This window comes from Bubalus kerabau, chromosome 8 (genome assembly GCF_029407905.1).
Source record: "Bubalus kerabau isolate K-KA32 ecotype Philippines breed swamp buffalo chromosome 8, PCC_UOA_SB_1v2, whole genome shotgun sequence".
Classification (NCBI taxonomy): Eukaryota; Metazoa; Chordata; class Mammalia; order Artiodactyla; family Bovidae; genus Bubalus; species Bubalus kerabau.
In genome coordinates, this window is record NC_073631.1 from 8,409,080 (window position 1) to 8,425,478 (window position 16,399).

The window sequence follows — 16,399 nt, forward strand, 5'->3', positions numbered from 1 at the left end:
ATTTAAATCAGGTCATTAGGTTCACCTTTTGTTTATTGTAAACAAAGATATATTAAATGCCTTAGTGATCTTTTAAAAATTATATACATTTCTTGAGTACAATTCTTGGATTAAGGATTTTTCAGGCTTCTAGCATGTGCTCTATTATAAATTGCCCTCTGAAACAGTGACACCCTGTGTAAAATTCCCACGTGCACTGAATCAAAGTGCCTGTTTATCTGTACCAGCTGGACAGACGCAGGTTTTGTTAGCATTCTTTTGCATCCGTTCATTCAAAAAACTATCAGATGCCAGGCAGTGTTCTAGGTGGTGAAAATAGACCAGTGAACAACACAGTTTTCATGGAGATTACTTTCATGTTCTAATGTTTTGAGAACAATACAACTTAAGAAATGAAATTTGAAATTTTTAGTAGGTGAATTTAGGCAATTTATATATTGTTTTAATTTTTATTCTTGGTCTGCCTGCTATTTTTGTGCTCTTTTAAAAGCTTTATTTCTCCAACTTTTAATTTTTACCTTTGAGATATATCTTTTATTATAATTTGGGTATTAAATCTTTTGTCCTAATTTTTTGTTGTATCTTTTAAAATCTTTAAGCATTTCACCATATTTCTTACTATCTATGTCCCTTTCCATTCAACATAACAGCACTATAACATTGGATTTTTGTAGAAAATTTGAGCTAGGGAGTTACTTGGCAGTTGTTTCTACGTTATACTAGAAGCATTCTTTCAGCTTTTTGTGATTTGCAGTATGTTTCTTGAGGCATTTGGGTAGGAAGTTTCCTGAAACTTAGACTTGAAATTTCTTTGTATCTCTACATTATGAGTATTCTCTTGATTGAATATGGTATTGTTTGGTTGAATTCTTTGCTTCCAAGTGTTTTGTGTGTCACTATCCTTATCCATTATTTTTGAGAAGTAAACATTACCTGTATTTAATATCATTGAAAGATACATTTCCTCTGTAGAAATACACACATTTTACCAACAGATGTAACTCATTTGTATATCAATGCTTAAAAATATTGGTAGGCAGAGTATCTGCGTTTTTAGTATCAGGGATTTTTAAATGTTTTTCTTATTCATCTGATTATGGTTCTTTAGTGTGTATTCTTTGGGAAATTCTATTCCAACTTACTGTCTTTGCCATCCTTTTGAAATTCTAATTCATTTTCTCACTTCCAAAATACTTATCCAGTCTACCTCCATGTCAACCAGTTGATAAGGTGGAGTACTTGTAAAGGGCATGGACTTGAACCAGAGGGACATGTTGTTAGACTCTGAGTCTGTCATTGACTGATTGGGACTATAGCCCCCATGACTCTTCAGTCTTAGTTGTGAAATGAGAGTAATCTGTACCTATCTTGTTGGAGAATGAGAATCCTGTGGTACAATACAGGCTTTACAAAGCCTGATTGCTCAATAATTGTGCATCCTCCTCTTTCTGGCTTGATTCTGCCTTCATTGCTTTGAAGGATCATTTTCTTTTCAACTGTTTCTTGTGGTTGTTCATTCTAGCTTATTCTTAATTCTACCTTAATCCAGTGTGGTATTGCACAAAAACAGATATATGGATCAATGGAACAGAATAGAGAGCCCAGAAATAAACCCACACACCTATGGTCAATTAATCTGTGTCAAAGGAGACAAGAATATACAATGGACAAAAGAAAAGCCTCTTCAGCAAGTGGTGCTGGAAAGGTTGGACAGTGACATATAAATCAACAAAGTGAGAGCACACTGTCACATCATACACAGAAATAAAATGGCTTTAAGACAAATGTAAGACATGACACCATAAAACTAGAAGAGAACATAGGCAAAACATTCTCTGACAAATCTTGTCAGTGTTTTCTTAGTTCAGTCTCCCAAATAAAAATAAATAGGACCCAAGCAAAGAAAAAGACAACCTATAAAATGGGAGAAAATATTTGCAAATGAATCAATCAACAAGGAATTAAACTTCAAAATATATAAGCAGCTTATACAGCTCAATTAAAAAAAAACCTACTTGGAAGATCTAAATAGGCATTTCTCTAAAGACATAGAGAAGACTCTTGAGAGTCCCTTGGACTGCAAGGAGATCCAACAAGTCCATTCTAAAGGAGATCAGTCCTGGGTGTTCTTCGGAAGGAATGATGCTAAAGCTGAAACTCCAGTACTTTGGCCAACTCATGCGAAGAGTTGACTCATTGGAAAAAACTGATGCTGGGAGGGATTGAGGGCAGGAGGAGAAGGGGATGACAGAGGATGAGATGGCTGGATGGCATCACTGACTCAATGGACGTGAGTTTTGAGTGAACTCTGGGAGTTGGTGATGGACAGGGAGGCCTGGTGTGCTGCAATTCATGGGGTCGCAAAGAATCGGACATGACTGAGTGACTGAACTGAACTGAAAGACATACGGATGGCTGACAGGCACATGAAAAAATGCTCACCATCAATAATTAGAGAAATGCAAATGAAAACTAAAATAAGGCATCACCTCACACTGATCAGAATGGCCATGATCAAAAAGTCTACCAATAGAGGGTGGTCCTCAGATGGCAGAGGAATAGGACGGGGAGATCACTTTCTCCCTGACAAATTCATCAAAAGATCATTTGAATGCTAAGCAAATACCACAAAACAACTTTTGAACGCTGTTGGAGAACACCAGGTACCCAGAAAGGCAGCCCATTGTCTTCGAAAGGAGGTAGGACAAAATATAAAAGATAAAAAGAGAGACAAAAGAGGGATGGAGACCCGTCCCAGGGAGGGAATCGTAAAAGAGAAGTTTCCAAACACCAGGAAATCCTCTCACCGGTGGTTCTGTGGGGAGTTTTGGAATCTCAGACGGCAACATAACTGGGAGGAAAAAATAAAAGTGTGTACCTAACCGCAACTCCCAGAGGAGAAGTATCCCAGACAGACACTCGCATGCACCGACATCAAGCAGGGGCTGAACAGGGAGGCGTGGGCTTCATTGCTTAGGGTAAGGACCAGGCCTGAATGCCCTAAGGACAATCTGAGGGAGCTAACAACCCAAACCGTGGGATAGCCAGAGAGAGAGAGTAAAAAAGAACTTTCCCATGAAAAGCTCTAATCTAAGGCACTGCTGGGTCGCTCACAGAATAAAGGATTGAGTGAGTACCAGAGGAGAGCTAGCCAGCTACAGACCAGTCCTTCCCCCACTGGAGGCAGAGAGGCAGGTGAGCGATAGCCAGAGCTGGAAGGCAAGGGGGCAAACTCGGCCCCAGAGATGGCATCCTCTACCAAATGGTGAGCAGGCTCCCAGTTGCTAACCAAGTCCTGGTGGTTGATATCCGCCAGGAGGGTTGCAGCCAGAGATCAGCTCCCCAGAGAAGATACACGGCACACTTGAGACCGTGCTCCCAGGAAACAGAGCTGGGAAAAAGGCGGGGGAGGGGGGCGTTGATAAGATGCACTGCCCACCTGGGGAGTGTGTGCTTGCTAAGCACCTGGTGACCTGAGCTTCTCAGACCTGGGAACGGCACAAAACACAAGCCCAACCGAGTCTGTGTATTTGTGGGATACCCGAGAACCTGAACCTGAGTGGCTTAGACCTGGGAAGTGCACACAACCCAGGGCCCGCTTTAGACAGTTCCCCTGCAGAGCAACCTAGAGTTTGCCGTGAGCAGGGGCAAACCCAGTGTGGCCCAGACACTGTGAGCACTCCCCACACATGCCAGTGATATTTGTTTGCAATGTTCCTCCCTCCCTGCAGCACAATTGAACAAGTGAGCCTAAATAAGTGACTGCCCTTGTGTCAGGGCAGAAATTAGACACTGAAAATACTTGCAAACAGAGGAAGCCAAAATAAGCAAAGAAAAGGGAACCATTTTGGAAGTGACAGGTGCAACAAATAAAACCCTGTAGTTAGCATTGACTACATTGGAAGAGGCCTACGGACCTTGAGAAGAGGTATAAGCTGGAAAAAGGAACTGTCTGAAACTGAACAGACCCCACACTGCCCTCAACAGCTCCAGAGGAATTCCTAGATATATTTTACTATTCAGTTCAGTTCAGTTGCTCAGTCGTGTCCAACTCTGTGACCCCATGAATCACAGCATGCCAGGCCTCCCTGTCCATCACCAACTCCAGGAGTTCACTCAAACTCATGTCCTTCAAGTCGGTGATGCCATCCAGCCATCTCATCCTCTGTCATCCCCTTCTCCTCCTGCCCCCATTCCCTGCCAGCATCAGGGTCTTTTCCAATGAGTCAACTCTTCGCATGAGGTGGCCAAAGTATTGGAGTTTCAGCTTTAGCATCAGTCCTTCCAAAGAACACCCAGGACTGATCTCCTTTAGGATGGACTAGTTGGATCTCCTTGCAGTCCCAGGGACTCTCAAGAGTCTTCTCCAAAACCACAGTTCAAAAGCATCAATTGTTGGGCACTCAGCTTTCTTTCGGAGAAGGCAATGGCACCCCACTCCAGTACTCTTGCCTGAAAATCCCATGGATGGAGGAGCCTGGTGGGCTGCAGTCCATGGGGTCACTAAGAGTCGGACAGGACTGAGCGACTTCATTTTCACTTTTCACTTTCATGCATTGGAGAAGGAAATGGCAACCCACTCCAGTGTTCTTGCCTGGAGAATCTCAGGGATGGGGGAGCCTGGTGGGCTGCCATCTGTGGGGTCGCACAGAGTCGGACACGACTGAGGTGACTTAGCAGCAGCAGCTATGTCGCTTTAGTCGTGTCCGACTGCTGCTGCTAGGTCGCCTTAGTCGTGTCCGACTCTTAGTGACCCCATGGACTGCAACCGACCAGGCTCCTCCGTCCATGGGGTTTTCCAGGCAAGAGTACTGGAGTGGGGTGCCATTAAGCTTTATTTATAGTCCAACTCTCACATCCATACATGACCACTGGAAAAACCATAGCCTTGACTAGACGGACCTTTGTTGGCAAAGTAATGTCTCTGCTTTTGAGTATGCTATCTAAGTTGATCATAACTTTCCTTCCAAGGAGTAAGTGTCTTTTAATTTTATGGCTGCAATCACCATCTGCAGTGATTTTGGAGCCCCAAAAAATAAAGTCTGACACTTTTACTATTATCATTTTTTATTAAAGTTTTTTTTATTTTTAAGTTCTTTTACTCCTTTAATTTTCATTTTTAAAACCTACTATTACATGCCATAAAAAAGACCCTATTATCAAAGCAAATTTAATATATATTTTTCATAATTTTTGTGATTTTTTTTTAATAATGTATTTTTGAGAGTCTAACCTCAACTCTAGATTTTTAATCTTTGCTTTTTGGTAATTGTTATCAATTTTATACCTTTAAGAATCCAGTCTTCAGAACCCATTTTTACTTAGGAGTGTGGTTACTGGCTTGATTGCTTTCTCCCCTTTTGACTCTCCTTTTTCTCCCCCAGGTCACCTCTATCTCCTCCCTCCCCCTTCTCTTCTCTACTTAACTGTGTGATCTCTTTGGGTGTTCCAGGCTGTGGAGAACACCTAGGGAACTGATCACAGGCTAGATTGGTCTCTCTTGTTTTGACTCCACCTCCTCTCCTCCTGGTCACCTCTATCTCCTTCCTCCCTCTACTCTTCTCTATGTAACTTCATGAACCTCTCTGGGTGTTCCAGACTGTGGAGAGCAAATAGGGAATTGATTACTGGCTAAACTGCTCTCTCCCCTTTTGATTCCCCCTCTTCTCCTCCTGGTCACCTCTATCTCCCTCCTCCCTCTTCTCTTCTCTATGTAATTCTGTGAACCTCTCTGGGTGTCCCTCACTATGCAGAATCTTTTCACCATGGGCCTAGATGTTTTACGTTGGTGCTGTGTGGATGGAGAAGTCCTGAGGCTACTGTAAGAATAAGACTGAATGCCAGAGGCAGGAGGTTTAAATCCAAAACTTGAGAACACCAGAAAACTCCTGACTCCAGGGAACATTAATCAACAAGAGATCATGCAAAAGCCTCCATACCTACACTGAACCAAGCTCCACCGTAGGGCCAAGTTTCAGAGCAAGACATACCACACTAATTCTCCAGCAGTGCAGGAACACAACCCTGAGCATTAAAATGCAGGCTGCCCAAAATCACACCAAACCCATAGACACTTCAAAACTCACTACTGGACACTTCATTGCACTCCAGAAAGAAGAGATCCAGCTTCACCCTCCAGAACACCGATGCAAGCTTCCCTAACCAGGAAACCTTGACAAGCCACTCGTCCAACTACACCCACAGGGAGGAACCTCCACAATAAAGAGCCACAAACTTCCAGCATACAGAAAGGCCACCCCAAACACAGCAATCTAAATAAGATGAAAAGGAAGAGAAATATTCAGCAGGTAACAGAACGTGATAAAAGCGAACAAACAAAAGAGGAGGAAATAGGGAGTCTACCTGAAAAAGAATTCAGAAAATGATAGTAAAGATGATCCAAAATCTTGAAAACAAAATGGAGTTACAGGTAAATAGTCTGGAGACAAGGATTGAGAAGATGCAAGAAAAGTTTAACAAGGACCTAGAAGAAATAAAAAAGAGTCAATCAATAATGAATAATGCAATAACTGAGATCAAAAGCACTCTGGGGGAACCAAGAGTAGAATAACTGAGGCAGAAGATAGGATAAGTGAGGTGGAAGATAGAATGGTAGAATTAAATGAAGCAGAGAGGGAAAAAGAAAAAAGAATTAAAATAAATAAGGACAAATTCAGGGACCTCTGGGACAATGTTAAATGCCCCAACAGTCAAATCATAGGAGTCCCAGAAGAAGAAGACAAAAAGAAAGGCTTTGAGAAAATACTTGAGGAGACAATAGTTGAAAACTTCCCTAAAATAAGGAAGGAAATAGCCACCCAAGTCCAAGAAACCCAAAGAGTCCCAAACAGGATAAATCCAAGGTGAAACACCCCAAGACACATATTAATCTAATTAATGAAGATCAAACACAACAAATATTAAAAGCAGCAAGGGAAAAACAACAAATAACACACAAAGGGATGCCTATAAGGATAACAGCTGAACTTTCGATAGAAACTCTTCAGGCCAGAAGGGAATGGCAGGACCTACTTAAAGTGATGAAAGAGAAAAACCTACAATCCAGATTACTGTACCCAGAAAGGATGTCATTAAAATATGAAGGAGAAATCCAAAGCTTTACAGACAAGCAAAAGCTGAGAGAATTCAGCACCACCAAACCAGCTCTTTAACAAATGCTAAAGGATCTTCTCTAGACAGGAAACACAGAAAACTGTATAAACTCGAACTCAAAACAACAAAGTAAATGGCAATGGGATCATACGTATCAATAATTACCTTAAATGTAAATGGGTTGAATGCCCTAACCAAAAGACAAAGACTGGCTGAATAGATACAAAAACAAGACCCCTATATATGCTGTCTACAAGAGAACCACCTCAAAACAGGGGACACATACAGATGGAAAGTGAAGGGCTGGAAAAAGATATTTCACACAAATGGAGACCAAAAGAAAGCAGGAGTAGCAATATTCATATCAGATAAAATAGACTTTGAAATAAAGGCGGTGAAAAGAGACAACAAAGAACACTACATAATGATCAAAAGACCAATCCAAGAAGAACATATAACAATTATAAATATATATGCACCCAACATAGGAGCACTGCAATATGTAAGGCAAATGCTAACAAGTATGAAAGGGAAAATTAACAGTAACACAAAATAGTGGGAGACCTAATACCCCACTCACACCTATGTATAGATCAACTAAACAGAAAATTAGCAAGGAAACACAAACTTTAAATGATACAATGGACTGCCTGCCTGCCAAGTCGCTACAGTCGTGTCCAACTCTGTGCGACTCCATGGACTGCAGCCCACCAGGCTTCTTCGTCCATGGGATTCTCCAGGCAAGAACACTGGAGTGGGTTGCCATTTCCTTCTCCAATGCATGAAAGTGGAAAGTGAAAGGGAAGTCACTCAGTCGTGTCTGACTCTTAGTGACCCCATGGACTGCAGCCTACCAGGCTCCTCCATCCATGGGATTTTCCAGGCAACAGTACTGGAGTGGGGTGCCATTGCACAATGGACTAGTTATATATAATTGCTGTCGATAGAACATTTCACCCCAAAACAATGAATTTCACCTTTTTCTCAAGTGCACACGGAAACTTCTCCTGGATAAATCACATCCTGGGCCATAAATCTAGCCTTGGTAAATTCAAAAACGTTGAAATCATCTCAAGCATCTTTTCTGATCACAATGCAGTAAGATTAGATGTCAACTACAAGAAAAGTTGTAGTTTTGGACTTGGAAGGAACTTTGAAACTTGGAAGGAACTTGGAAACTTGGAAGGAAAGTTATGACCAACCTAGATAGCATATTCAAAAGCAGAGACATTACTTTGCCAACAAAGGTCCATCTAGTCAAGGCTATGGTTTTTCCTGTGGTCAGGTATGGATGTGAGAGTTGGACTGTGAAGAAGGCTGAGCACCGAAGAATTGATGCTTTTGAACTGTGGTGTTGGAGAAGACTCTTGAGAGTCCCTTGGACTGCAAGGAGATCCAACCAGTCCATTCTGAAGGAGATCAGCCCTGGGATTTCTTTGGAAAGAATGATGCTAAAGCTGAAACTCCAGTACTTTGGCCACCTCATGGGAAGAGTTGACTCATTGGAAAAGACTCTGATGCTGGGAGGGATTGGGGGCAGGAGGAGAAGGGGACGACAGAGGATGAGATGGCTGGCTGGCATCACTGACTCGATGGACGTGAGTCTGAGTGAACTCCGGGAGTTGGTGATGGACATGGAGGCCTGGCGTGCTGCGATTCATGGGGTTGTAAAGAGTTGGACACGACTGAGTGACTGAACTGAACTGAACTGACAAGAAAAAAACTTTTAAAAATACAAACACATGGAGGCTGAACAACAAACTTCTGAATAACCAACATATCACAGAAGAAATCAAAAAAGAAATCAAAATATGCATGGAAACAAATAAAAATGAAAACACAACAACCCAAAACATATGGGATTCAGTAAAAGCAGTGCTAAGGGGAAGGTTCATAGCAATACAAGCCTACCTCAAGACACAGGAGAAAAATCAAATAAATAACCTAACTCTACATGAAAAGCAACTAGAAAAAGAACAACCCCAGGGTTAGTAGAAGGAAAAAAATCATAAAAATCAGGGCAGAAATAAATACAAAAGAAACAAAGGAGACCATAGCAAAAATCAACAAAGCTAAAAGCTGGTTCTTTGAGAAGATAAATAAAATAGACAAACCATTAGCCAGACTCATCAAGAAACAAAAGGAAGAAGAATCAAATTAACAAAATTAGATATGAAAATGGAGAAATCACAACAGAAAACACAGAAATACAAAGGATCATAAGATACTACTATCAGCAACTATATACCAATAAAATGGACAACTTGGAAGAAATGGACAAATTCTTAGAAAACTATAACTTTCCAAACCTGAACCAGGAAGAAATAGAAATCTTAACAGATCCATCACAAGCACAGAAATCGAAACTATAATCAGAAATCTTCCAACAACAAAAAAAAGACCAGGACTAGATGGCTTCACAGGTGAATTCTACCAAAAATTTAGACAAGAGCTAACACCTATCCTACTCAAACTCTTCCAGAAAATTGCAGAGGAAGGTAAACTTCTTAATTCATTCTATGAGGTCACCATCACCCTGATACCAAAAAGACAAAGATGCCACAAATAAAGAAAACTACAAGCCAATATCACTGATGAATATAGATGCAAAAGTCCTCAACAAAATTCTAGCAAACAGAATCCAACAACATATTAAAAAGATCATATATCATGGCCAAGTGGGCTTTATCCCAGGGATGCAAGGATTCTTCAATATTTGCAAATCAATCAATGTGATACACTGCATTAACAATTTGAATGATAAATATCATATGATTATCTCAATACATGCAGAGAAAGCCTTTGACCAAATTCAACATCCATTTATGATAAAAACCCTCCGGAAAGAAGGTATAGAAGAAACATACCTCAACATAATAAAAGCCATCTATGATAAACCCACAGCAAACATTATCCTCAATGGTGAAAAATTGAAAGCACTTCCCTTAAAGTCAGTAACAAGACGAGGATGCCCACTCTCACCACTACTATTCAACATAGTTTTGGAAGTTTTAGCCTAGCAATCAGAGAAGAAAAAGAAATAAAAGGAATCCAGATGGACAAGAAGAAGTAAAACTCTCACTCTTTGCAGATGACATGATCCTCTACATAGAAAACCCTAAAGACTCCACCAGAAAATGACTAGAGCTAATCAATGAATATAGTACAGTTGGAGGATATAAAATTAACGCTGAGAAATCCCTTGCATTCCTGTACACTAACAATGAGAAAACAGAAAAAGAAATTAAGAAAAAAATTCCATTCACCATTGCAACGAAAAGAATAAAATATTTAGGAATAAATCTACTTAAAGAAACAAAAGACCTATATATAGAAAACTATAAAACACTGATGAAAGAAATCAGATCAGATCATATCAGTCACTCAGTCGTGTCCGACTCTTTGCGACCCCATGAATCACAGCACGCCAGGCCCCGCTGTCCATCACCAACTCCCGGAGTTCACTCAGACTCACGTCCATCGAGTCAGTGATGCCAGCCAGCCATCTCATCCTCTGTCGTCCCCTTCTCCTCCTGCCCCCAATCCCTCCCAGCATCAGAGTCTTTTCCAATGAGTCAACTCTTCCCATGAGGTGGCCAAAGTACTGGAGTTTCAGCTTTAGCATCATTCTTTCCAAAGAAATCCCAGGGCTGATCTCCTTCAGAATGGACCTGTTGGATCTCCTTGCAGTCCAAGGAACTCTCAAGAGTCTTCTCCAACACCACAGTTCAAAAGCATCAATTCTTCGGTGCTCAGCCTTCTTCACAGTCCAACTCTCACATCCATACATGACCACAGGAAAAACCATAGCCTTGACTAGATGAACATTTGTTGGCAAAGTAATGTCTCTGCTTTTGAATATGCTATCTAGGTTGGTCATAACTTTCCTTCCAAGGAGTAAGCGTCTTTTAATTTCATGGCTGCAGTCACCATCTGTAGTGATTTTGGAGCCCAGAAAAATAAAGTCTGACACTGTTTCCACTGTTTCCCCATCTATTTCCCATGAAGTGATGGGACCGGATGCCATGATCTTCGTTTTCTGAATGTTGAGCTTTAAGCCAACTTTTTCACCCTCCACTTTCATGTTCCTCAAGAGGCTTTTGAGTTCCTCTTCACTTTCTGCCATAAGGGTGGTGTCATCTGCATATCTGAGATTATTGATATTTCTCCTGGCAATCTTGATTCCAGCTTGTGTTTCTTCCAGTCCAGCGTTTCTCATGATTTACTCTGCATGTAAGTTAAATAAACAGGGTGACAATATACAGCCTTGACGAACTCCTTCTCCTATTTGGAACCAGTCTGTTGTTCCATGTCCAGTTCTAACTGTTGCTTCTTGACCTGCATACAAATTTCTCAAGAGGCAGATCAGGTGGTCTGGTATTCCCATCTCTTTCAGAATTTTCCACAGTTTCTTGTGATCCACACAGTCAAAGGCTTTGGCATAGTCAATAAAGCAGAAATAGATGTTTTTCTGGAACTCTCTTGCTTTTTCTATGATCCAGCAGATGTTTGCAATTTGATCTCTGGTTCCTCTGCCTATTCTAAAACCAGCTTGAACATCAGGAAGTTCACGGTTCACATATTGCTGAAGCCTGGCTTGGAGAATTTTGAGCATTACTTTACTAGCGTGTGAGATGAGTGCAATTGTGCGGTAGTTTGAGCATTCTTTGCCATTGCCTTTCTTAGGGATTGGAATGAAACTGACCTTTTCCAGTCCTGTGGCTACTGCTGAGTTTTCCAAATTTGCTGGCATATTGAGTGCAGCACTTTCACAGCATCATCTTTCAGGATTTGGAATAGCTCAACTGGAATCCCATCACCTCCACTAGCTTTGTTCGTAGTGATGCTTTCTAAGGCCCATTTGACTTCACATTCCGGGATGTCTGGCTCTAGGTCAGTGATCACAACATCGTGATTATCTGGGTCGTGAAGATCTTTTTTGTACAGTTCTTCTGTGTATTCTTGCCATCTCTTCTTAATATCTTCTGCTTATGTTAGGTCCATACCATTTCTGTCCTTTATCGAGCTCATCTTTGCATGAAATGTTCCTTTGGTATCTCTGATTTTCTTGAAGAGATCCCTAGTCTTTCCCATTCTGTTGTTTTCCTCTATTTCTTTGCATTGATCGCTGAAGAAGGCTTTCTTATCTCTTCTTGCTATTCTTTGGAACTCTGCATTCAGATGTTTATATCTTTCCTTTTCTCCTGTGCTTTTCGCTTCTCTTCTTTTCACAGCTATTTGTAAGGCCTCTCCAGATAGCCATTTTGCTTTTTTGCATTTCTTTTCTATGGGAATGGTCTTGATCCCTGTCTCCTGTACAATGTCACGAACCTCATTCCATAGTTCATCAGGCACTCTATCTATCAGATGTAGGCCCTTAAATCTATTTCTCACTTCCACTGTATAATCATAAGGGATTTGATTTAGGTCATACCTGAATGGTCTAGTGGTTTTCTCTACTTTCTTCAATTTCAGTCTGAATTTGGCAATAAGGAGTTCATGGTCTGAGCCACAGTCAGCTCCTGGTCTTGTTTTTGCTGACTGTATAGAGCTTCTCCATCTTTGGCTGCAAAGAATATAATCAATCTGATTTCGGTGTTGACCATCTGGTGATGTCCATGTATAGATTCTTCTCTTGTGTTATTGGAAGAGGGTGTTTGCTGTGACCAGTGCATTTTCTTGGCAAAACTCTATTAGTTTTTGCCCTGCTTCATTCTGTATTCCAAGGCCAAATTTGCCTGTTACTCCAGGTGTTTCTTGACTTCCTACTTTTGCATTCCAGTCCCCTATAATGAAAAGGACATCTTTTTTGGGTGTTAGTTCTAAAAGGTCTTGTAGGTCTTCATAGAACCATTCAACTTCAGCTTCTTCAGCGTTACTGGTTGGGGCATAGACTTGGATTACTGTGATATTGAATGGTTTGCCTTGGAAACAAACAGAGATCATTCTGTCGTTTTTGAGATTGCATCCAAGTACTGCATTTCAGACTCTTTTGTTGACCATGATGGCCACTCCATTTCTTCTGAGGGATTCTTGCCCGGAGTAGTAGATATAATGGTCATCTGAGTCAAATTCACCCATTCCAGTCTATTTTAGTTCACTGATTCCTAGAACGTCGACATTCACTCTTGCCATCTCTTGTTTGACCACTTCCAATTTGCCTTGATTCATGGACCTGACATTCCAGGTTCCTATGCAATATTGCTCTTTACAGCATCGGACCTTGCTTCTATCACCAGTCACATCCACAGCTGGATATTGTTTTTGCTTTGGCTCCATCCCTTCATTCTTTCTGGAGTTATTTCTCCACTGATCTCCAGCAGCACACTGGGCACCTACTGACCTGGGGAGTTCCTCTTTCAGTATCCTATCATTTTGCCTTTTCATACTGTTCATGGGGTTTTCAAGGCAAGAATACTGAAGTGGTTTGCCATTCCCTTCTCCAGTGGACCACATTCTGTCAAATCTCTCCACCATGACCCACCCATCTTGGGTTGCCCCATGGGCATGGCTTAGTTTCATTGAGTTAGACAAGGCTGTGGTCCTAGTGTGATTAGATTGACCAGTTTTCTGTGAGTATGGTTTCAGTGTGTTTGCCCTCTGATGCCCTCTTGCAACACCTACTATCTTACTTGGGTTTCTCTTACTTTGGGCGTGGGGTATCTCTTCACAGCTGCTCCAGCAAAGTGCAGCCATTGCTCCTTACCTTGGACGAGGGGTATCTCCTCACCACCGCCCTTCCTGACCTTCAATGTGGGATAGCTCCTCTAGGCCCTCCTGTGCCCGTGCAGCCACGGCTCCGGGTAACTTCTCTCATCGCTGCCTCTGGCCTCGGGCGTGTGTTGCTCCTCCCGGCTGCCATCCCTGGCCTCGGGCGTGGGGGCATGGGGTAGCTCCTCCCCGCCGCCACCCCTGACACAAATAGATGGAGAAATATACCATATTCATGGATCAGAAGACTCAATATAGTGAAAATGAGTATATTACCGAAAGCAATCTATAAATTCAATGCAATCCCTATCAAGCTACCAACAGTACTTTTCAGAGAACTAGAACAAATAATTTCACAATTTGTATGGAAATACAAAAAACCTCAAATAGCCAAAGCAATCTTGAGAAAGAAGAATAGAACTGGAGGAATCAACCTGCCTGACTTCAGGCTATGCTACAAAGCTGTAGTCATCAAGACAGTATGGTACTGGCACAAAGACAGAAATATAGATCAATGGAACAAAATAGAAAGCCAAGAGATAATTCCATGCACCAGAGAAGGCAATGGCACTCCATTCCAGTACTCTTGCCTGGAAAATTCCAAGGACGGAGGAGCCTGGTAGGCTGCAGTCCATGGGGTCGCTAAGAGTCGGACACGACTGAGCGACTTCACTTTCACTTTTCACTTTCATGCACTGGAGAAGGAAATGGCAACCCACTCCAGTATTCTTGCCTGGAGAATCCCAGGGACAGGGGAGCCTGGTGGGCTGCCGTCTATGGGGTCACACAGAGTCGGACACGACTGAAGCGACTTAGCAGCAGCAGCAGCAAGGACACCTTATGTTTGACAAAGAAGGCAAGAATATACAGTGGAGAAAAGACAATCTCCTTAACAAGTGGTGCTGGGAAAACTGGTCAGCCACTTGTAAAAGAATGAAACTAGAACACTTTCTAACACCATACACAAAAATAAGCTCAAAATGGATTAAAGAGCTAAACGTAAGACCAGAAACTATAAAACTCCTAGAGGAAAACATAGGCAAAACAGTCTCTGATGTAAATCATAGCTAGGTCCTCTGTGACCCACCTCCCAGAGTAATGGAAATAAAAGCAAGAATAAACAAATGGGACCTAATTATACTTAAAAGCTTTTGCACAAAGAAGGAAACTATAAGCAAGGTGAAAAGACAGCTGTCAGAATGGGAGAAAATAATAGCAAATAAAGCAACTGACAAAGAATTAATCTCAAAATTATACAAGCAACTCCTGCAGCTCAATTCCAGAAAAATAAATGACCCAATCAAAAAATGGGCCAAAGAACTAAACAGACATTTCTCCAAAGAAGACATCCAGATGGCTAAAAAACACATGAAAAGATGCTCAACATCACTCATTATCAGAGAAATACAAATCAAAACCACAATGAGGTACCATCTCACGCCAGTCAGAATGGCTGCTATCCTAAAGTCTACAAACAATAAATGCTGGAAAGGGTGTGGAGAAAAGTGAACCCTCTTACACTGTTGGTGGGAATGTAAACTAGTACAGCCATTATGGAGAACAGCGTGGAGATTCCTTAAAAAATGGAAATAGAACTGCCATATGACCCAGCAATCCCACTGCTGGGCATACACACCGAGGAGACCAGAACTGAAAGACACACGTGTACCCCAATGTTCATCGCAGCACTGTTTATAATAGCCAGGACATGGAAGCAACCTAGATGTCCATCAGCAGATGAATGGATAAGAAAGCTGTGGTACATATACACAATGGAGTATTATTCAGCCATTAAAAAGAATACATTTGAATCAGTTCAAATGAGGTGGATGAAACTGGAGCCTCTTATACAGAGTGAAATAAGTCAGAAAGAAAAACACCAATACAGTATATTAATGCATATATATACTGAATTTAGAAAGATGGTAATGATGACCCTATATATGAAACAGGAAAACAGACAGAATTGTAAAGAATAGACTTTTGGATTCTGTAGGAGAAGGTAAGGGGGGGATGATTTTAGAGAATAGCACTGAAACATGTATATTATCATATGGAATTAGATGGCCAGTCCAGGTTCGATGCATGAGACAGGGTGCTCAGGGCTGGTGCAGTCAGATGATCCTGAGAGATGGGATGGGGAGGGAGGTGGGAGGGGGGTTCAGGATGGGGAACACATGTACACCCATGGCTGATTCATGTCAGTGTATGGCAAAACCACCATAATATTGTAAAATAATTAGCCTACAATTAAAAATTTTTTAAAAAGTCTACCAGTAAACAATGCTGGAGAGAGTGGAGAAAAAGGAGCCCTAACTACACTGCTGCTGAGCATGTAATTTGGTGCAGCCACTGTGGAGAACAGTATGGAGGTTCCTTTAAAAAATTAAAAAGAGAGCTAACATATCCAGCAATCCCACTTCTGAGCATATATGCAGAAAAAACCAAAAACTTAATTTGAAGACATTCACGCATACCAATGTTCACCGCAGCACTCTTCACAATAGTGAGGACATGGAAACAATCCAAGTGTCCACTGATGGATGGATAAGAAAGATATGGTATATATACACAA